The following is a 22008-nucleotide window of genomic DNA, read 5'->3' as shown; positions in this document are numbered from 1 at the left end:
TAGTATTTTTGGAAACAGAGGCAGAGCCTACTAGTAACTGCAAAAAAACATGTGGATCTTCCACTAAAAATACAGCAGGACAAACCCTTTCCATACAGTTTATTTTATTAGGGAATAAGGACATCAGAGAGTCAGGTCTCTACTCAGGAACCCCAGATGCACTAATTTCTGACAATAACAAAAACTTTCAAAGAATAGACTTTAGGCCTCTTTCACACTTGCGTTGTCCGGATCCGGCGTGTACTCCACTTGCCGGAATTACACGCCGGATCCGGAAAAACGCAAGTGTACTGAAAGCATTTGAAGACGGAACCGTCTTCCAAATGCGTTCAGTGTTACTATGGCACCCAGGACGCTATTAAAGTCCTGGTTGCCATAGTAGTAGTGGGGAGCGGGGGAGCAGTATACTTACAGTCCGTGCGGCTCCCCGGGCGCTCCAGAATGACGTCAGAGCGCCCCATGCGCATGGATGACGTGATCCATGTGATCACATGATCCATGCGCTTGGGGCGCCCTGACGTCACTCTGGAGCGCCCGGGGAGCCGCACGGACGGTAAGTATGCTGCTCCCCCGCTCCCCGCTACACTTTACCATGGCTGCCAGGACTTTAGCGTCCCGGCAGCCATGGTAACCACTCTGAAAAAGCTAAATGTCGGCTCCGGCAATGCGCCGAAACGACGTTTAGCTTAAGGCCGGATTCGGATCAATGCCTTTCAATGGGCATTAATTCCGGATCCGGCCTTGCGGCAAGTGTTCCGGATTTTTGGCCGGAGCAAAAAGCGCAGCATGCTGCGGTATTTTCTCCGGCCAAAAAACGTTCCGTTCCGGAACTGAAGACATCCTGATGCATCCTGAACGGATTTCTCTCCATTCAGAATGCATTAGGATAATCCTGATCAGTATTCTTCCGGCATAGAGCCCCGACGACGGAACTCTATGCCGGAAGACAAGAACGCAAGTGTGAAAGAGCCCTTAGAGACATTTTTAACCAGCACATGAAGTAAATTGTGATTATGCCCTGATTGCAACAGCTAGAGCGCCTCTATTAACCCGTAGAGGACCCGTGCTGTACATGTACGACGCAGAATAGATGTCAGTGACTTAAGGACCAGCGCCGTACATGTACGACGCTGTGATCGGGCGGTTGCAGGAGATGAGCCCGCCCGATCCGCGGCAGGGGTCTGGCAGTCACTGATAGCCGGACCCCTCCTGCATGCACCGGTATCGGTGAAATCACCGATGCCGGCGCATTAACCCTTGATGTGCCACGGTCAGCGCTGACCGGGGCACATGCGATGTCCTTCCGAGTATCGGAGCTGCCATCGAGTCCCAGTGCTGCTGTGACGGGGACCCGATGGCATGGAAGGCAGCACAATGCCTTCCTTAGGCGTCGTGGCTGCCTTCCGGGAAGGAAGCTGTATGAGTAATACACACTGTATTACACTTACAGCCAATGCATTACAATACAGAAGTACTGTATTGTGATCAGATCCCCATCATTGGGATGTTTCAATCAAAAAAATCTGTTATAGAAATACTCCCCCGGAACCCCGTTTGTTTCTGGCTTCTCAATAAAGCTGGGGGCATGTGATTTCCCCTCCCTACCCCCTCCTTCCCACCTCCCCTTCCCTCATCACTGTCTAAATGCTTTGTTAGAAGGTTTTGTGATTGAATAGGAATGCTAGTGTAGCATGCATTGTGATGTATAGTGTAGGTTAGCCTGTGCGTTACATAACAATGCCATGCTCGCAAAGATGACTGTAAGTAATTTATTAAGTACTGACTCGTTGCCTGCGCTGCGTCACAGTACTAAGTCTGTATAACCATTGTAATAAAGGTGTTTCAATCAAAAATCTGTTATAGAAATACTTGTAACATCCATCAGATAACAATTCTTGTGAACCTAATCTGTGCTGTCATGTTCTTCTGTTATTCCTCCTGGAAATTTATGAATACGTTCTGCCTGACCAAGTAAGGTCACATCCATTGGACAATGTGCATGTTAGCACCCAGATGTCAATTTAGTCATACATTTCCAGGACAAATAATAGAATCTGGCTGAATAAAACTTCATATTCACACTCCTGGTGCGACAAACTCCACAAAATATATGCCCTGCTCTCCCAAGCCTTAACTTTGTGCTGTCAGCAGCTCAGCATGATCAAAACTACTGACAGACCCCTTTTCATTGTTTTATATTCTGCCTGTGACCAATGCGATATTTTCTTGTACAGTCTGCAAAATGATGATATTCTGCAGATCACTTGTGCAGACCTGGTATCTAACCACCATATGGTGGTCACTATATGCATACCTCCCATCCGTCCCGGGTCCGGCGGGACAGTCCAGTCCAGTGCGGTATGAATACAGTGTAATTGTGTCAGGGCGAATCCCCATAAGCCTACTGTCTGCTATGGAATACTGTGATTATGGTAACAGAAGCTAATACAATGTATAAGTGACTTCATGTGTGACTCATGGAGGTGAAATCTCAGGCAGTCACCTAAAAACTGGAAGCTTGTAACATGGAGTACTCCTGCATGCTGCAGAACATGGATGTCCAGTGCTGCGGGTAGCAGGTTTGTTGGTAGAGTACTGGATTCCTTTATTATATTCTGCCAGAAATCATCAAATCTTCCAAATAATTAAAATAATTAGAAACGTATGAATCCGGTGCCCGGGTTCTTATAATTCTGTGGGGGCACAATGTGGGCATAAAAACTGTGTGGTGGCATGAACAGGGAATAACTACTATGTGGGGGCAGGGCCAGATTAAGAGCGTGATGGGCCTGGTGCTGAAGATTTTAATGGGCCTTTTTTATAGAAAATGAAAACGCAACTCACAGTCTTCCACTTTACAGCAGGACCCAGGGGAGAAGTCTGACCTGTCACTGTCCTGGTGAGTTCTATAAAGGGCCGGCCTGGGAGATTACTCCTTGCGGTGCCGGCCCTGTCATCATCTGACAGTCAGCCTGGTCCTTCTAATTGGGCAGCGGGGCGGCTGACAGGCGACTTCAGCGAGGACGAGGCAGTGGCGGATACAGAGCCTGGTCTCGGGAGGGGCACTTTCAGATTTTTTTCTGTCCGCCGCCACAAAACAATGGTGCTTTTAGAACAGACTACACAGTGTAGAGGTATACTGTACATTGTGTGGCACAGTGTAGCGGTATACTGTATATTGTGTGGCACAGTGTAGAGGTATACTGTATATTGTGTGGCACAGTGTAGAGGTATACTGTACATTGTGTGGCACAGTGTAGAGGTATACTGTACATTGTGTGGCACAGTGTAGAGGTATACTGTATATTGTGTGGCACAGTGTAGAGGTATACTGTATATTGTGTGGCACAGTGTAGAGGTATACTGTATATTGTGTGGCACAGTGTAGAGGTATACTGTATATTGTGTGGCACAGTGTAGCGGTATACTGTATATTGTGTGGCACAGTGTAGAGGTATACTGTATATTGTGTGGCACAGTGTAGAGGTATACTGTACATTGTGTGGCACAGTGTAGAGGTATACTGTATATTGTGTGGCACAGTGAAGCGGTATACTGTATATTGTGTGGCACAGTGTAGAGGTATACTGTATATTGTGTGGCACAGTGTAGAGGTATACTGTATATTGTGTGGCACAGTGTAGAGGTATACTGTATATTGTGTGGCACAGTGTAGGCTATATGTGTATAACATAAACATATTTCACATGAAAACTTACAGTTACTTGGCTTGGCCCTTGGGGATCTCGGACACCACTTCCACACTTGGCCGGGGGCTCGGCGGAGCTGATGTTGTGTTTTATCCTAATGAGAAAGATTTCATAATAAGGATTTGGAGAAGGGGCAGAGGGATAGCAGAGCAGGGAGAGGCTGGTGCTGCTACTAGGGGGTCATACCATGGGGGATTAATAAAGCCCCCCCCCTAGTAGAAATAATTCTCCTTATAATGTGACAGTGCAAAAAATACCCCCTTGTAATGCCCCCAGTTGAGCTAATGTCCCCATAGTGCCCCTATAATGTGCCAGTATAAAATACCCCTATGTAGTGCCCCCAGTAAATGCCCTGATAGTGCTACTCTCCCCCTTCCTCCTAGTGCCCCCCATCATTTATCAGTATTAAATGCCCCAATAGATGCCCTCAGTGTCCCCCATAATTTGCAAGTATAAAATACCCCTTCTTAGTGCCCCCGTAGATGACCCCATAGTACTCCTCTCCCCAACAGTACCCACCATAATGTGCCTAGTATAAAATGCTACTGTACAGATCCCCCCATATAAAATACCCGTTCTTTGTGGCCTCAGTAAATGCGCCTATAGTGCCTACCAAGAATGTGCCAGTAAAAAGTGCCCCCCATCATGTGCCAGTAACAAGAGGGCCCCCCTATGCCCCATCATGTGCCAGTAACAGGAGGGTCCCCCATCATGTGCCAGTAAAAAGAGCCCCCCTATGCCCCATCGTGTGCCAGTAAAAAGAGGGACCCCCCTATGCCCCATAATGTGCCAGTATCAAGAGGCCCCCCCATGCCCCATTATGTGCCAGTAACAGGAGGGCCCCCCCATCATGTGCCAATAACAAGAGGGCCCCCCTAGGCCCCATTATGTGCCAGTTACAAGAGCTCCCCCATGCCCCATCATGTGCCAGTAACAAGAGGGCCCCCCCATGCCCCATCATGTGCCAGTAAAAAAAGGCGCCCCCCCATCATGTGCCAGTAAAAGACTTTTCCTAAAAGTATTATACATCTAAAAAAAAAAAAACTTATACTTACCTCCATGTCAGCGATGTGATGCAGGCCTCTTCCGGCCTGTGTCCCGCGCTGTACGGCTCAGGCGGCACTAGGCCGGCAGCCTATCAGAGACACAGGGGAGGGACACGCCTCTCCCCTGCCCCGCCACGATACAGATGAAGATGAGCGCTTCCACAATGGAAGCGCTCATCTCCCTGTGCTGGCACGCGCACGCCACCCACTAATTTAAGTTTTTAGTAGGGTCCAGGGCCGGCTGCGCCGCCAGCTCGGGGAGGGGGGCAATTAAGGGGACTGGTTGGGATTAGGTGCATAGTTATATTTTGGGCGGAGTTATAGGTGTGGCCTAGTGCAAAAAAAATTGCCGCACAATGTGTCTCACTTTGTTCGTTTGGTAAGTTGTGAGGTATGTATATGGTGGTATTATTGGTTATTGGTGCTTGTATTGTGGTGGTGTACCGTTAGTCAATGGGGCAAAAACATCACATGTGGATAAGGGTACGGTCACATCAGAGTCAGAAATCTGTCAGTGGAGTTTACCATATACGGCACAGCCGGATACTGCCGTTCTCCAACAGATCCCCATTGACTATAATGAGATCTGCACCAGCCAGCAGTTATACTGAAACAGGCTGAACCCAGGACCTGAACGAGGGAAGGGAAGTGATAAATGACCACAAGATGTCGCCGTTCTACAATGCAAATTTCAAAAACTTCAAAGCCATGTGGCCACCAGCAGTAAAGTCAGAGCAGGCGGCTTTGTTATGGGGAAATCTTAGACATTGGTTAATTATTACGTCTGCCCCAGTCTTGTAAATAACAAAACTCTGTCCATGGCTCATGTCCATTATCTGCTGGAGCGTCCTTGTAGAACAGAAAAAGGCCAGAAAGTAGTCTCTTGAGGTCTTAGAACTTACAGGCACAGTAGCCCGGCTAGCTCAGTCGGTAGAGCATGAGACTCTTAATCTCAGGGTCGTGGGTTCGAGCCCCACGTTGGGCGACTATGTTTTTTAGTATTTTTGGAAACAGAGGCAGAGCCTACTAGTAACTGCAAAAAAACATGTGGATCTTCCACTAAAAATACAGCAGGACAAACCCTTTCCATACAGTTTATTTTATTAGGGAATAAGGACATCAGAGAGTCAGGTCTCTACTCAGGAACCCCAGATGCACTAATTTCTGACAATAACAAAAACTTTCAAAGAATAGACTTTAGGCCTCTTTCACACTTGCGTTGTCCGGATCCGGCGTGTACTCCACTTGCCGGAATTACACGCCGGATCCGGAAAAACGCAAGTGTACTGAAAGCATTTGAAGACGGAACCGTCTTCCAAATGCGTTCAGTGTTACTATGGCACCCAGGACGCTATTAAAGTCCTGGTTGCCATAGTAGTAGTGGGGAGCGGGGGAGCAGTATACTTACAGTCCGTGCGGCTCCCCGGGCGCTCCAGAATGACGTCAGAGCGCCCCATGCGCATGGATGACGTGATCCATGTGATCACATGATCCATGCGCTTGGGGCGCCCTGACGTCACTCTGGAGCGCCCGGGGAGCCGCACGGACGGTAAGTATGCTGCTCCCCCGCTCCCCGCTACACTTTACCATGGCTGCCAGGACTTTAGCGTCCCGGCAGCCATGGTAACCACTCTGAAAAAGCTAAATGTCGGCTCCGGCAATGCGCCGAAACGACGTTTAGCTTAAGGCCGGATTCGGATCAATGCCTTTCAATGGGCATTAATTCCGGATCCGGCCTTGCGGCAAGTGTTCCGGATTTTTGGCCGGAGCAAAAAGCGCAGCATGCTGCGGTATTTTCTCCGGCCAAAAAACGTTCCGTTCCGGAACTGAAGACATCCTGATGCATCCTGAACGGATTTCTCTCCATTCAGAATGCATTAGGATAATCCTGATCAGGATTCTTCCGGCATAGAGCCCCGACGACGGAACTCTATGCCGGAAGACAAGAACGCAAGTGTGAAAGAGCCCTTAGAGACATTTTTAACCAGCACATGAAGTAAATTGTGATTATGCCCTGATTGCAACAGCTAGAGCGCCTCTATTAACCCGTAGAGGACCCGTGCTGTACATGTACGACGCAGAATAGATGTCAGTGACTTAAGGACCAGCGCCGTACATGTACGACGCTGTGATCGGGCGGTTGCAGGAGATGAGCCCGCCCGATCCGCGGCAGGGGTCTGGCAGTCACTGATAGCCGGACCCCTCCTGCATGCACCGGTATCGGTGAAATCACCGATGCCGGCGCATTAACCCTTGATGTGCCACGGTCAGCGCTGACCGGGGCACATGCGATGTCCTTCCGGGTATCGGAGCTGCCATCGAGTCCCAGTGCTGCTGTGACGGGGACCCGATGGCATGGAAGGCAGCACAATGCCTTCCTTAGGCGTCGTGGCTGCCTTCCGGGAAGGAAGCTGTATGAGTAATACACACTGTATTACACTTACAGCCAATGCATTACAATACAGAAGTACTGTATTGTGATCAGATCCCCATCATTGGGATGTTTCAATCAAAAAAATCTGTTATAGAAATACTCCCCCGGAACCCCGTTTGTTTCTGGCTTCTCAATAAAGCTGGGGGCATGTGATTTCCCCTCCCTACCCCCTCCTTCCCACCTCCCCTTCCCTCATCACTGTCTAAATGCTTTGTTAGAAGGTTTTGTGATTGAATAGGAATGCTAGTGTAGCATCCATTGTGATGTATAGTGTAGGTTAGCCTGTGCGTTACATAACAATGCCATGCTCGCAAAGATGACTGTAAGTAATTTATTAAGTACTGACTCGTTGCCTGCGCTGCGTCACAGTACTAAAGTCTGTATAACGATTGTAATAAAGGTGTTTCAATCAAAAATCTGTTATAGAAATACTTGTAACATCCATCAGATAACAATTCTTGTGAACCTAATCTGTGCTGTCATGTTCTTCTGTTATTCCTCCTGGAAATTTATGAATACGTTCTGCCTGACCAAGTAAGGTCACATCCATTGGACAATGTGCATGTTAGCACCCAGATGTCAATTTAGTCATACATTTCCAGGACAAATAATAGAATCTGGCTGAATAAAACTTCATATTCACACTCCTGGTGCGACAAACTCCACAAAATATATGCCCTGCTCTCCCAAGCCTTAACTTTGTGCTGTCAGCAGCTCAGCATGATCAAAACTACTGACAGACCCCTTTTCATTGTTTTATATTCTGCCTGTGACCAATGCGATATTTTCTTGTACAGTCTGCAAAATGATGATATTCTGCAGATCACTTGTGCAGACCTGGTATCTAACCACCATATGGTGGTCACTATATGCATACCTCCCATCCGTCCCGGGTCCGGCGGGACAGTCCAGTCCAGTGCGGTATGAATACAGTGTAATTGTGTCAGGGCGAATCCCCATAAGCCTACTGTCTGCTATGGAATACTGTGATTATGGTAACAGAAGCTAATACAATGTATAAGTGACTTCATGTGTGACTCATGGAGGTGAAATCTCAGGCAGTCACCTAAAAACTGGAAGCTTGTAACATGGAGTACTCCTGCATGCTGCAGAACATGGATGTCCAGTGCTGCGGGTAGCAGGTTTGTTGGTAGAGTACTGGATTCCTTTATTATATTCTGCCAGAAATCATCAAATCTTCCAAATAATTATTGATTAGAAACTTATGAATCCGGTGCCCGGTTTCTTATAATTCTGTGAGGGGGCACAATGTGGGCATAAATACTGTGCATGAAGGGGCAATAACTACTATGTGGGGGCATTAAGGGGATTGGTTGGGATTAGGTGCATAGTTATATTTTGGGCGGAGTTAGAGGCGTGGCCTAGTGCAGAAAAAAATCGCCACCTTGCGCGCCGTTGTGGGGGAAATGTTAGACACTGGTTAATTATTACGTCTGCCCCAGTCTTGTAAATAACAAAACTCTGTCCATGGCTCATGTCCATTATCTGCTGGAACAGAAAAAGGCCAGAGAGTAGTCTCTTGAGGTCTTAGAACTCCCAGGCACAGTAGCCCGGCTAGCTCAGTCGGTAGAGCATGAGACTCTTAATCTCAGGGTCGTGGGTTCGAGCCCCACGTTGGGCGACTATACTTTTTTAGTATTAGAGTATTTTGGGAAACAGACGCAGAACCTATTAGTAACTGCAAGAAAACATGTGGATCTTCCAACAAAAATACAGCAGGATAAACCCTTTATATATTATTAATTTTATTAGGGTATAAGGACATCAGAGAGTCAGGTCTCTACTCAGGAACCCCTCCGGGGGTTTCAAGACGCTCTAATTTCTGACAATAACAAAAACTTTCAAATAATAGATTTATGAGAGATTTTTGATCCAGCACATTAAGTAAATTGCAATAATGCGATGATATCAACAGCTAGAATGCCTCCTAACAGTGCCAGCCGGTGTGTAACCATTAACAATTCTAGTGTGCCCCTATTAATTCTATAGTGCTCTACGCCAAAGGTCCCCAACCCCCGGGCCATGGACCGCCTGGTACTGATCCACGTGAAGCGCTGGAGTTGAGCTGCAGGGCAGGAATGGCTTCTGTGCTCCGCCATTTAGCCTCATAGGCAAAAGGCTGCTAGGCCTGTGACATCATCGTGACCTTCTGTGCGGGGGTCACAGGTGGTATGAGGTAATCCTACCACCAGAGGCACTACTGCGGGGGGGGGGGGGGCTATATTTAAAGGGACCACTACTTTGGAGGAGGGCACTATGTTTAAAGGGAACCTGTAATCAACTTTATGCTGACCTCACTGAGGGCGAGATTTGTGCACAGGAAAAGGACCTGTGGTGACGTCACTGCGCTCATCACATGGTCCGTCACATGATCCATCACCATGGTAAAAAAAATCATGTGATAGACCATGTGATGAGCGCAGTGACGTCATCAAAGGTCCTATTCCTACTGCACAACAAAGATGAAGACAGAAGAGAAGCCGGGCTGCGCGAACAAGTGGATTAAGGTGAGTTAAATAATTTTTTTTTTTTTTTAACCCCTCCAGCTCTATTGTACTATGCATTCTGTATTAAGAATGCTATTATTTCCCCTTATAACCATGTTTTAAGGGAAAGTAATAAAATCTACACAACACCTAACCCAAACCCGAACTTCTGTGAAGAAGTCCGGGTTCGGGTCTGGGTACCAAATATGGCGATGTTTCTCACGCGCGTGCAAAACGCATTACAATGTTTTGCACTCGCGCGGAAAAATCGCGCATCATATCCGGGCAAAAAACATGACACCCATGTGAAAAAGGCCGTAATGTTTAAAGCTACAGTAGCCAGGCTACCTCAGTTGTTAGCAAAAAAAAAGACTCAGGGTTGTGGGCTTGAGCCCCATGTTGGGTGACTGCTCATTTAGGGTTTTTGTAACATATATTAGTTTTAAAGCAGAACTGTGTTGGTTATTTCCTCGAAAAGTGCCCATTTTTCCTACCCAATCAGCTGCTCCAGTGGCGCAATCGGTTAGCGCGCGGTACTTATAAGACAGTAACTGGTGAGCGATGCCGAGGTTGTGAGTTCGAGCCTCACCTGGAGCACAATCTTTTAGATTGCTATCTGAGGGACTGAGTCATTACTTGCAATGTCCTCCTGGATGTTTACTGAAAATAAATGTGAAGATTTAGTAAAAAAAATTCTAATTTCAAACTTTAATAATTTAAAATGTGGAAAAATCAACCACTGAGGTGCTGGGTTATCAGAAATTCTTAAAAGACTGTCTGCAAAAAAAAGGTCTGCTTTTTCTCCGCCTACATGCACACGACTGTATGTGTTTTGCGGTCTGCAAATTGCGGATCCGCAAAAAAACCAAACGGATGACATCCGTATGCCAGCCGTTTTTTTGGCGGATCCATTGTAACAATGCCTAAAACGGACAAGAATAGGACATGTTCTATTTTTTTTTGCGGGGCTACAGAACGGACATACTGATGCGGATAGCACACGGTGGGTCCGCATCCTATCTGCAAAAAAAAACGGAACGGACACGGAAACAAACAACGTTCATGTGCATGTAGCCTAAAACAGTGGTCCTCTTGTCCATGGACTGTGTCGTCTAGTTGAGCCCTGTTCACTGTAAAATGCATGAGTTGCAATACCACCATCAACCCATAGACAAGCGTGGCGCTGTTTCTGGAAATAAGAAAACAAGATTTTTGTAAAACTTACCAGCAAAATCTCTTTCTCGCTCTTCATTGGGGGACACACAAACCGTGGGTATAGCCATGTCCTCTAGGAGGCGTTGACACTAGTAAAAGCTGTTAGCTCCTCCCCTGGCAGCTATACCCCCTCCAGCCTGGAGAGAGAGAGCTTCAGTTAGTGTAGAAGCAGTAGGAGAAGCAAGTAAACCAACGAAATAACGTGGAACACCAACAATGCCAAGAACCGAACTAGGTTCTAACCAGCAACAGCCACAACTGTGGCCGAACAACAATACTGGGTACAGATAACACAGTGATAACTCTCTGAGTACAGATAACACAGTGATAACTCTCTGAGTACAGATAACACAGTGATAACTCTCTGAGTACAGATAACACAGTGATAACTCTCTGAGTACAGATAACACAGTGATAACTCTCTGAGTACAGATAACACAGTGATAACTCTCTGATTACAGATAAGGTAGTAGATGGGTGTGAGGCCCTAGAATTCAGAACACACACAGTGTGGCCTGAAGTCTGGAGCCAGGCTTCGGCAGTGTGGGCCATATTCTATATACCCCCCCTAGCCTACCATGAAAAAGATATTTGGATGGACATAACATACATTGCTATGAAATATACAGGAGAATACAGCACCATACATGTTACATCCAGTGACATCTCCTGTGATGTAGACTTTCCTCAGCGTCTTCATTCGGAGATGGGACCGTCATGGCGTCTTGTCTCTGCAAAGTTTTGTAGATTTTTTTTTACTATCATCCTCAGATAACAGACCTCCGCTCCCCCGTAGTGCCCATAAGTATAATGCACTCTGTATAATTATGATATACAGGGAGTGCAGAATTATTAGGCAAGTTGTATTTTTGAGGATTCATTTTATTATTGAACAACAACCATGTTCTCAATGAACCCAAAAAACTCATTAATATCAAAGCTGAATATTTTTGGAAGTAGTTTTTAGTTTGTTTTTAGTTTTAGCTATTTTAGGGGGATATCTGTGTGTGCAGGTGACTATTACTGTGCATAATTATTAGGCAACTTAACAAAAAACAAATATATACCCAGTTCAATTATTTATTTTTACCAGTGAAACCAATATAACATCTCAACATTCACAAATATACATTTCTGACATTCAAAAACAAAACAAAAACAAATCAGTGACCAATATAGACACCTTTCTTTGCAAGGACACTCAAAAGCCTGCCATCCATGGATTCTGTCAGTGTTTTGATCTGTTCACCATCAACATTGCGTGCAGCAGCAACCACAGCCTCCCAGACACTGTTCAGAGAGGTGTACTGTTTTCCCTCCTTGTAAATCTCACATTTGATGATGGACCACAGGTTCTCAATGGGGTTCAGATCAGGTGAACAAGGAGGCCATGTCATTAGATTTTCTTCTTTTATACCCTTTCATGCCAGCCACGCTGTGGAGTACTTGGACGCGTGTGATGGAGCATTGTCCTGCATGAAAATCATGTTTTTCTTGAAGGATGCAGACTTCTTCCTGTACCACTGCTTGAAGAAGGTGTATTCCAGAAACTGGCAGTAGGACTGGGAGTTGAGCTTGACTCCATCCTCAATCTGAAAAGGCCCCACAAGCTCATCTTTGATGATACCAGCCCAAACCAGTACTCCACCTCCACCTTGCTGGCGTCTGAGTCGGACTGGAGCTCTCTGCCCTTTACCAATCCAGCCACGGGCCCATCCATCTGGCCCATCAAGACTCACTCTCATTTCATCAGTCCATAAAACCTTAGAAAAATCAGTCTTGAGATATTTCTTGGCCCAGTCTTGACGTTTCAGCTTGTGTGTCTTGTTCAGTGGTGGTCGTCTTTCAGCCTTTCTTACCTTGGCCATGTCTCTGAGTATTGCACACCTTGTGCTTTTGGGCACTCCAGTGATGTTGCAGCTCTGAAATATGGCCAAACTGGTGGCAAGTGGCATCTTGGCAGCTGCACGCTTGACTTTTCTCAGTTCATGGGCAGTTATTTTGCGCCTTGGTTTTTCCACACGCTTCTTGCGACCCTGTTGACTATTTTGAATGAAACGCTTGATTGTTCGATGATCACGCTTCAGAAGCTTTGCAATTTTAAGAGTGCTGCATCCCTCTGCAAGATATCTCACTATTTTTGACTTTTCTAAGCCTGTCAAGTCCTTCTTTTGACCCATTTTGCCAAAGGAAAGGAAGTTGCCTAATAATTATGCACACCTGATATAGGGTGTTGATGTCATTAGACCACACCCCTTCTCATTACAGAGATGCACATCACCTAATATGCTTAATTGGTAGTAGGCTTTCGAGCCTATACAGCTTGGAGTAAGACAACATGCATAAAGAGGATGATGTGGTCAAAATACTCATTTGCCTAATAATTCTGCACGCAGTGTATAATGGCCCCCTCTGTATTAGTATTATTATTATAATGACCACCTCTGTAGTATTATTGTAATAATTATGGCCCCCTCTGTATTATAGTAATAATTATGGCCCCCTATAGCTCCTCTAGCATACAGTCCCATGTAAGATACATCACTCCCCTTGCCTTCAGTCCTTCTTGCAAACAGTCCCATGTAAAATACATCACTCTCCCTTTAGCTCCTCCAGCATATAGCCCCATGTAAGATACAACCCCCAGAGGATGCCATCTGCCCATCTCTGCTGTCCATATACCAGGCCTACCAGTATTACCCCTTCATATACCGCCTGGTCACCCCACACCTAACAGTCTGAGTCACTTGTCTCCCTGAGTGTTAGGTGGGGTGACCAGGCGGGCAGGCGGTATATCAAGGGGTAATGCTGGTAGGCCTGGCCTGGTATATGGACAGCAGAGATGGGCAGATGGCATCCTCTGGGCAGTACTGTCTCTCTGGTCATCCTTCACCAGCACCCTGACTGCCACCTGCTTGGCCTGGCTCTCATGGCACTTCACTGCCTGGTGCTTGGCTATCAGCACTGAGTGACAGTCGGTGTCACTGTGTGACTGAGTCACTTAAGTGCTGATAGCCAAGCACCAGGCAGTGAAGTGCCATGAGAGCCAGGCCAAGCAGGTGGCAGTCAGGGTGCTGGTGAAGGATGACCAGAGAGACAGTACTGCCCAGAGGATGCCATCTTCCCATCTCTGCTGTCCATATACCAGGCCAGGCCTACCAGCATTACCCCTTGATATACCGCCTGCCACCCTGATCACCCCACCTAACACTCAGGGAGTGACTCAGTCACACTGTGACACTGACTGGCACTCACTGTCAGTGTCGCTCATTCCGGCTGCCTGTGGAGCCTGTCCTGAAAGGGCACTGCAGCAGCCATCTTCTTCTTCTTGCTCCGGCTCCGCAGTGTCTTTCCCGCCTGGAAGGTGGCTGGAGCCTATCAGTGAAGTGCCGTACTGACGTGCGCGCCCTGGTGATTTATCAGGGCGCGCGCTCCTTCTGCTGAAACCGCTCCTCACTCTGTGGCGCTGCGCAGTGCAGCAAAACGAAAAACTGAAGTTAACAATTTTTTTTGCGCCAGCGCCCCCGCAGTGGTGGCGCCCGGGGCAACAGCCCCCCCACTCTACGCCACTGATATGGTCACTATATGCATACCTCCCATCCGTCCCGGGTCCGGCGGGACAGTCCAGTCCAGTGCAGTATGAATACAGTGTAATTGTGTCAGGGCGAGTCCCCATAAGCCTACTATCTGCTATGTAATACTGTGATTATGGTAACATAAGCTAATACAATGTATAAGTGACTTCATGTGTGACTCATGGAGGTGGAATCTCAGGCAGTCACCTAAAAACTGGAAAAAAATGGGCAGTCAGTGGTCACCTAAAAACTGGAAGCTTGTAACATGGAGTACTCCTGCATGTTGCAGAACATGGATGTCCAGTGCTGCGGGTAGCAGGTTTGTTGGTAGAGTACTGGATTCCTTTATTATATCCTGCCAGAAATCATCAAATCTTTCAATAATTAAAATGATTAGAAACTTATGAATCCGGTGCCCGGTTTCTTATAATTCTGTGAGGGGCACAATGTGGGCATAAATACTGTGCACGAAGGGGGAATAACTACTATGTGGGGGCATTAAGGGGACTGGTTGGGATTAGGTGCATAGTTATATTTTGGGCTGAGTTAGAGGCGTGGCCTAGTGGAGAAAAAAATCGCCACCTTGCGCGCCGCACAATGTGTCTCTCTTTGTTCGTTTGGTAAGTTGTGAGGTATGTATATGGTGGTATTATTGGTTATTGGTGCTTTTATTGTGGTGGTGTACCGTTAGTCAATGGGGCAAAAACATCATATGTGGATAAGGGTACGGTCACATCAGAGTCAGAAATCCGTCAGTGGAGTTTACCATATACGGCACAGCCGGATACTGCCGTTCTCCAACAGATCCCCATTGACTATAATGAGATCTGCACCAGCCAGCAGTTATACTGAAACAGGCTGAACACAGGACCTGAATGAGGGAAGGGAAGGGAAAGTAGTTTTTAAAATTTACAGGTACAGTAGCCCGGCTAGCTCAGTCGGTAGAGCATGAGACTCTTAATCTCAGGGTCGTGGGTTCGAGCCCCACGTTGGGCGACTATACTTTTTTAGTATTGGAGTATTTTGGGAAACAGAGGCAGAACCAATTAGTAACTGCAAGAAAACATGTGGATCCTTCACCAAAAATACAGCAGGACAAACCCTTTTCATACTATTAATTTTATTAGGGTATAAGGACATCAGAGAGTCAGGTCTCTACTCAGGAACCCCTCCGGGGGTTTCAAGACGCTCTAATTTCTGACAATAACAAAAACTTTCAAAGAATAGATTTCTGAGAGATTTTTGATCCAGCACATAAAGTAAATTGCAATTATGCCCTGATAGCAACAGCTAGAATGCCTCCTAACAGTGCCAGCCGGTGTGTACCCATTAACAATTCTAGTGTGCCCCTATTAATTCCATAGTGCTCTACCCCAAAAGTCCCCAACAACCGGGCCATGGACCGCCTGGTACTGGTCCACAGGGAGTGCTGGATTTGAGCTGCAGGGCAGGAATGGCTTCTGTGCTCTGCCATTTAGCCTCATAAGTAGGGTTGAGCGAACCCGAACTGTAAAGTTCGGGTTCGAACCGAACTTTACGGTGTTCGGGTTCGGTGTTCGTGTAATATTAATATACCATCGGATCAGAGTTTTCTCCAATCAGATGGTATATTTTAACTTGAAGCGTCCCCATCACCATGGGAACCCCTTTATGTTAGAATATATCATCGGATTTGAGTTAGATCGTGAAAACTCAGATCCGACAGTATATTCTAACACAGAGGCGTTTCCATAGTGATGGGGACGCTTCAAGTTAGAATATACTGAGAACTGTGGACATAACGGCTCCCTGCTGCCTGGCAGCACCTGATCTCTTACAGGCGGCTGTGATCCGCACAATTAACCCCTCAGATGCCGCACCTGAGGGGTTAATTGTGCGGATCACAGCCCCCTGTAAGAGATCAGGTGCTGCCAGGCAGCAGGGGGCCAGACCCCCCTCCCTCCTCAGTATTAAAATCATTGGTGGCCAGTGCGGCCCCCCCTCCCTATTAAAATCATTGGTGTCCAGTGCGGCCTTCCCCCCATCATTGGTGGCAGCGGAGCTGCAGTTCCGATTGGACTCCCAGTTTAATCACTGGGGCTCCGATCGGTTACCATGGCAGCCAGGACGCTACTGCAGTCCTGGCTGCCATGGTTACTTAGCACCGCATAGACCTTTCACTTACCAGTAGGAGGAGCGCCCGGCTGGACACAGACAGCGCACGTAAGTATAATGCTGCTAAAAGTGCTAAGTAACCATGGCAGCCAGGACTGCAGTAGCGTCCTGGCTGCCATGGTAACAGATCGGAGCCCCAGCGATTAAACTGGGACTCCGATCGGAACTGCCGCACTGGCCACCAATGATTTTTATACTGGGGAGGGAGGGAGGGGGGGGGGTGCACTGGCAACCAATGATTTTAATACTGGGGAGGGAGGGGGGTCTGGCCCCTGCTGCCTGGCAGCACCCGATCTCTTACAGGGGGCTAAGATCCGCACAATTAACCCCTCAGGTGCGGCAGGGGTTAATTGTGCGGATCACAGCCCCCTATAAGAGATCGGGTGCTGCCAGGCAGCAGGGGGCAGTTATGTACACAGTTCTTAGTATATTCTAACTTGGGAACGCCTCTGTGTTAGAATATACTGTCGGATCTGAGTTTTCACGATCGTAAAAACTCTGATCTAAAAAAGCTAATACTATTATTTTCCGTTATAACCATGTTATAACGGAAAATAAAGTGAAGTTCGGGTCCCCATTGACTTCAATGGTGTTCGGGTCCGGGTCCAAGTTCGGATCAAGTTCGGGTCCCGAACGCGAACTTTTTTTAAAGTTCGGCCGAACTCCCCGAACATCTAGGTGTTCGCTCAACTCTACTCATAAGCAAAAGGCTGCTAGGCCTGATGACATCATCGTGACCTCCTGTGCGGGGGTCACAGGTGGTATGACGCCGGCAGCCGGCCGGAAGAGGCCTGAATTGCAGACAATGGGGAGGGAGGTGAGTATTTAGTTATTTTTTTCTTGGCTTGAGCACTACAGGGGAGGGGTTAGTGCAATAAATACAGGATGGGGGGCACTATATGTAAAGAGGCACTACTGCGGGGGGGGGGGGGTATATTTAAAGGGACCACTACTTTGGAGGAGGGCACTATGTTTAAAGGGAACCTGTAATCAACTTTATGCTGACCTCACTGAGGGCAGCATGAAATAGTGACAGAAATGCTGATTTCAGCCGTGTGTAACTCATGAGCTAAAAGTAAGTGGTTACCGAGAACCAACATCATAATCATTGCAGCCTAGGCCTTGAAAAGAGTCAGATCTATCTGAGAAGAGTCATGGTTATTCATAATCTCCTGCACTCCCGCCCATCTGCTGATGATTGGCAGTTCTCTCCTAGAGATGTAGTGTCCCACTATGTAAAGGTGGGCACTACTCAAGGGTCAATTGGGTCATGTTGTTCTCCACCTCCTGTGGAACATGGTCATGGTATTTTATAATTGCATTGTAATGTATTATTTCATGTTATTTCCTGTGTACCAGGCCTGTTAGGGGTGTAGTTTCTCCTCCCAAGCTGTAGAGGGAGCTAGGGAACCGCCTAGTATATATAGTCAGGTCCAGTCCAGGAGAGTGTGTGGTCAGAAGCCAAGATTTACATCAGCCAGGCAGGAGCTGAGGTCCAGCTTCTAACATGCAGCTAGATAGCCCAGGATCCTAACGTTTCTAGGAGAAGAAGTTCCCTCCTGAAGTTATCCTGCATCTTGCAAAAGTACAGAGCAGTGCTAATTGTATCCAGCCAAGTAGAAAGCTGAAGGGCAGAAGTTTATTGACAGCAAGTGGATGTATACCAGAGGAAGGTTTCCCTACCCAAGGATAAAGCCAGCTATTAGGCATTCGGGCCTTGGAGAAAGTCAGACAGGATTCTGCAGAAAGTACAGCCTGATCTGTGAGTTTATTTCCCTCTGAGTTATCTTGCTAGGATCCTACCTGCCATTTATGCAAAGCTTGCCTGTTACCAAATCTGCTTCATCCTGCTTCATGGAACTGTCTGAAGCCTGTATATAGTTGAACTGTTCAGTAAAGAGGAGTTCTAGTTCACCATAATCGTGTGTACCTCAATTATTCCTCCAACAAATCGGTGTGCCACCGTTACCGGCACTGGCGTCACGAACTGTAAGGGATCTTGCCACAGGCACGCTAAACTTCCAATACCAAGGGCACCTCACCTACCACCCGGCCTGGTCCCTATATTCAGAGAGTGCCCCAGAGGATCTATGTGCCAGCCTCTCTATCACTGCTGTACGCCTGCCCAGGGTCTTCTACAAATTGTGAGTACCAAGAGCAACCCTCGGTGGGCTAACTGACCCCCGTGACCTCACACTCGCTCCCCCTGAAGGACTGGCGTACTGCAGAGAGAAAGGGAGAAAACTAGGTAGAAGACTGTCAATCATCAGCAGGTGGGCAGGAGAGCAGGAAGTCATGCATAACCATGACTCTTCTCAGGTGTCCGGGACTCTTTTCCAGGCCCAGTCTGCAATGATTGTGATGTTGGTTCTCGGAAACCACTTACTTTTAACCTATAAATGACAGACCTCTGAAATCAACTCACCTGTCTGTGTATTCTGCCGTTAGTATGGGCAGCATAACGTTGATAAAGTTCCCTTTAGAGAGGCAACTACTGGGGGGGCATTATATGCGAAGTGCACTACTAGGGGGCATTATATGTGAAGAGGCCACTTTATGTAAAGAGGGTGCTACTGGGGGGGCATTATATGTGAAGAGGGCGCTACTGGGGGGCATTATATGTGGAGAGGGCGCTACTGGGGGCATAAAAGGGGGCAATAATACTACATAGGTGTGTGTAAGTTTGTAGAAACAAGTTGTGATTAAGAGACGTCATCTGTGCAGGACTGAGCAAAAAAAAAAAGGAAAGAGAACAACTCCAGTCAGAGGAGACTTTACCTGTCACTGAATGGGATTATTAATGATTGTGTTCTGCTATGTATGTGATTTACTCCTCCAATCATTCCCGGAGAACCCCTTTAGCGACGCGACAAGTAAATGGTTACAAGGTGATTTAACAGTAGTGCAGCTGCCCCCAAAATATAGACATATTGCTGCAATCTTAGCTTTCTCTGTTATGGGCACTGCTTGGAAAAAAACAAAACAAAACACATTTTTGTCTTTTAATTCCTATTACAACCAAAGGAAAAAAAATTAAATAGAAGTCACCCAACTTAGGGCTTAAACCCACAACCCTAAAATGAAGCGGCTCATGCTGTACTGGCTGAGCTACTGTAGTTTAAGAGTTAAGGGGATTGTGTCACTAATAACATTTATTCCCTGTCCACCGGATGGGGTGAGGATTTGATCACTGGGGTTGTGACCTTTGGGAGTCTGCTGCTGAACTGCCCTGAGAATGGAGTGATGGTGGGGGGTCCCAGAGGTCAGACCTCCCATTGATCAAACACTTATCCCTTATCTACAAGTGTCTTCAGTGACACAGCCACTTTAGGCCTCTTTCACACTGGCGAGATTTCCGCGCGGGTGCAATGCGGGAGGTGAACTCATTGCACCCGCACTGAATCCGGACCCATTCATTTCTATGGGGCTGTGCACATGAGCAGTGATTTTCACGCATCACTTGTGCGTTGCGTGAAAATCGCAGCATGCTCTATATTGTGCGTTTTTCACGCAACGCAGGCCCCATAGAAGTGAATGGGGCTGCGTGAAAATAGCAAGCATCTGCAAGCAAGTGCGGATGCGGTGCGATTTTCACGCACGGTTGCTAGGAGACGATCGGGATGGGGACCCGATCATTATTATTTTCCCTTATAACATGGTTATAAGGGAAAATAATAGCATTCTTAATACAGAATGCATACGGTAGTACAATAGGACTGGAGGGGTTAAAAAAAATAATAATAATTTAACTCACCTTAATCCACTTGTTCGTGCAGCCGGCTTCTCTTCTGTCTTCATCTTTGCTGTGCACAGGAAAAGGACCCGTGGTGACGTCACTGCGCTCATCACATGGTCCGTCACATGATCCATCACCATGGTAAAAAAGATCATGTGATGGACCATGTGATGAGCGCAGTGACGTCATCAAAGGTCCTATTCCTACTGCACAGCAAAGATGAAGACAGAAGAGAAGCCGGGCTGCGCGAACAAGTGGATTAAGGCGAGTTAAATATTTTTTTATTTTTTTTTTAACTCCTTCAGCTCTATTGTACTATGCATTCTGTATTAAGAATGCTATTATTTTCCCTTATAACCATGTTTTAAGGGAAAATAATAAAATCTACACAACACCTAACCCAAACCCACCAAAAACATGACGCCCATGTGAAAGAGGCCTTAATGTTTAAAGCTACAGTAGCCAAGCTACCTCAGTTGTTAGCAAAAAAAAAAAAGACTCAGGGTTGTGGGCTTGAGCCCCATGTTGGGTGACTGCTCATTTAGGGTTTTTGTAACATATATTAGTTTTAAAGCAGAACTGTGTTGGTTATTTCCACGAAAAGTGCCCATTTTTCCTACCCAATCAGCTGCTCCAGTGGCGCAATCGGTTAGCGCGCGGTACTTATAAGACAGTAACTGGTGAGCGATGCCGAGGTTGTGAGTTCGAGCCTCACCTGGAGCACAATCTTTTAGATTGCTATCTGAGGGACTGAGTCATTACTTGCAATGTCCTCCTGGATGTTTACTGAGAATAAATGAACATTTTTTTTCTAATTTCAAACTTTAATAATTTAAAATGTGGAAAAATCAACCACTGAGGTGCTGGGTTATCAGAAATTCTTAAAAGACTGTCTGCAAAAAAAAAAAAGGTCTGCTTTTTCTCCGCCTACATGCACACGACCGTATGTGTTTTGCGGTCTGCATCCGTATGCCAGCCGTTTTTTTTGCAGATCCATTGTAACAATGCCTAAAACGGACCAGAATAGGACATGTTCTATTTTTTTTTGCGGGCTACAGAACGGACATACTGATGCGGACAGCAGACGGTGGGTCCGCATCCTATCTGCAAAAAAAAACGGAATGGACACGGAAACAAACAACGTTCGTGTGCATGTAGTCTAAAACAGTGGTCCTCTTGTCCATGGACTGTGTCTAGTTGAGCCCTGTTCACTGTAAAATGCATGAGTTGCAAAGTTGCAATACCACCACCAACCCATAGACAAGCGTGGGAAAACAAGATTTTTGTAAAACTTACCAGTAAAATCTCTTTCTCGCTCTTCATTGGGGGACACAGAAACCGTGGGTATAGCCATGTCCTCTAGGAGGCGTTGACACTAGTAAAAGCTGTTAGCTCCTCCCCTGGCAGCTATACCCCCTCCAGCCTGGAGAGAGAGAGCTTCAGTTTGTGTAGAAGCAGTAGGAGAAGCAAGTAAACCAACGAAATAACGTGGAACACCAACAATGCCAAGAACCCAACTAGGTTCTAACCAGCAACAGCCACAACTGTGGCCGAACAACAATACTGGGTGGGTGCTGTGTCCCCCAATGAAGAGTGAGAAAGAGATTTTACTGGTAAGTTTTACAAAAATC

General features: G+C 46.8%; 5 non-coding genes across 5 annotated transcripts; all 5 read left to right on the top strand.

The window, feature by feature from the left end:
* Window positions 1–5668: 5668 nt before the first annotated feature.
* On the top strand, window positions 5669–5741 carry TRNAK-CUU. The gene has a single exon. It is a non-coding gene; the product is annotated as a tRNA-Lys (tRNA).
* Window positions 5742–8759: 3018 nt separating this feature from the next.
* TRNAK-CUU lies at window positions 8760–8832 on the top strand. Its single transcript has one exon. It is a non-coding gene; the product is annotated as a tRNA-Lys (tRNA).
* A 1369-nt stretch (window positions 8833–10201) lies between these two features.
* On the top strand, window positions 10202–10294 carry TRNAI-UAU. Its single transcript is given in 2 exon segments — window positions 10202–10239; window positions 10259–10294. It is a non-coding gene; the product is annotated as a tRNA-Ile (tRNA).
* Window positions 10295–15410: 5116 nt separating this feature from the next.
* TRNAK-CUU lies at window positions 15411–15483 on the top strand. The gene has a single exon. It is a non-coding gene; the product is annotated as a tRNA-Lys (tRNA).
* A 5524-nt stretch (window positions 15484–21007) lies between these two features.
* Window positions 21008–21100, top strand: TRNAI-UAU. The gene is given in 2 exon segments: window positions 21008–21045; window positions 21065–21100. It is a non-coding gene; the product is annotated as a tRNA-Ile (tRNA).
* Window positions 21101–22008: the final 908 nt, after the last annotated feature.

The sequence above is a fragment of the Bufo bufo genome, chromosome 1 (assembly GCF_905171765.1).
Source record: "Bufo bufo chromosome 1, aBufBuf1.1, whole genome shotgun sequence".
Classification (NCBI taxonomy): Eukaryota; Metazoa; Chordata; class Amphibia; order Anura; family Bufonidae; genus Bufo; species Bufo bufo.
This window is presented reverse-complemented; position numbering and strand designations above follow the sequence as displayed.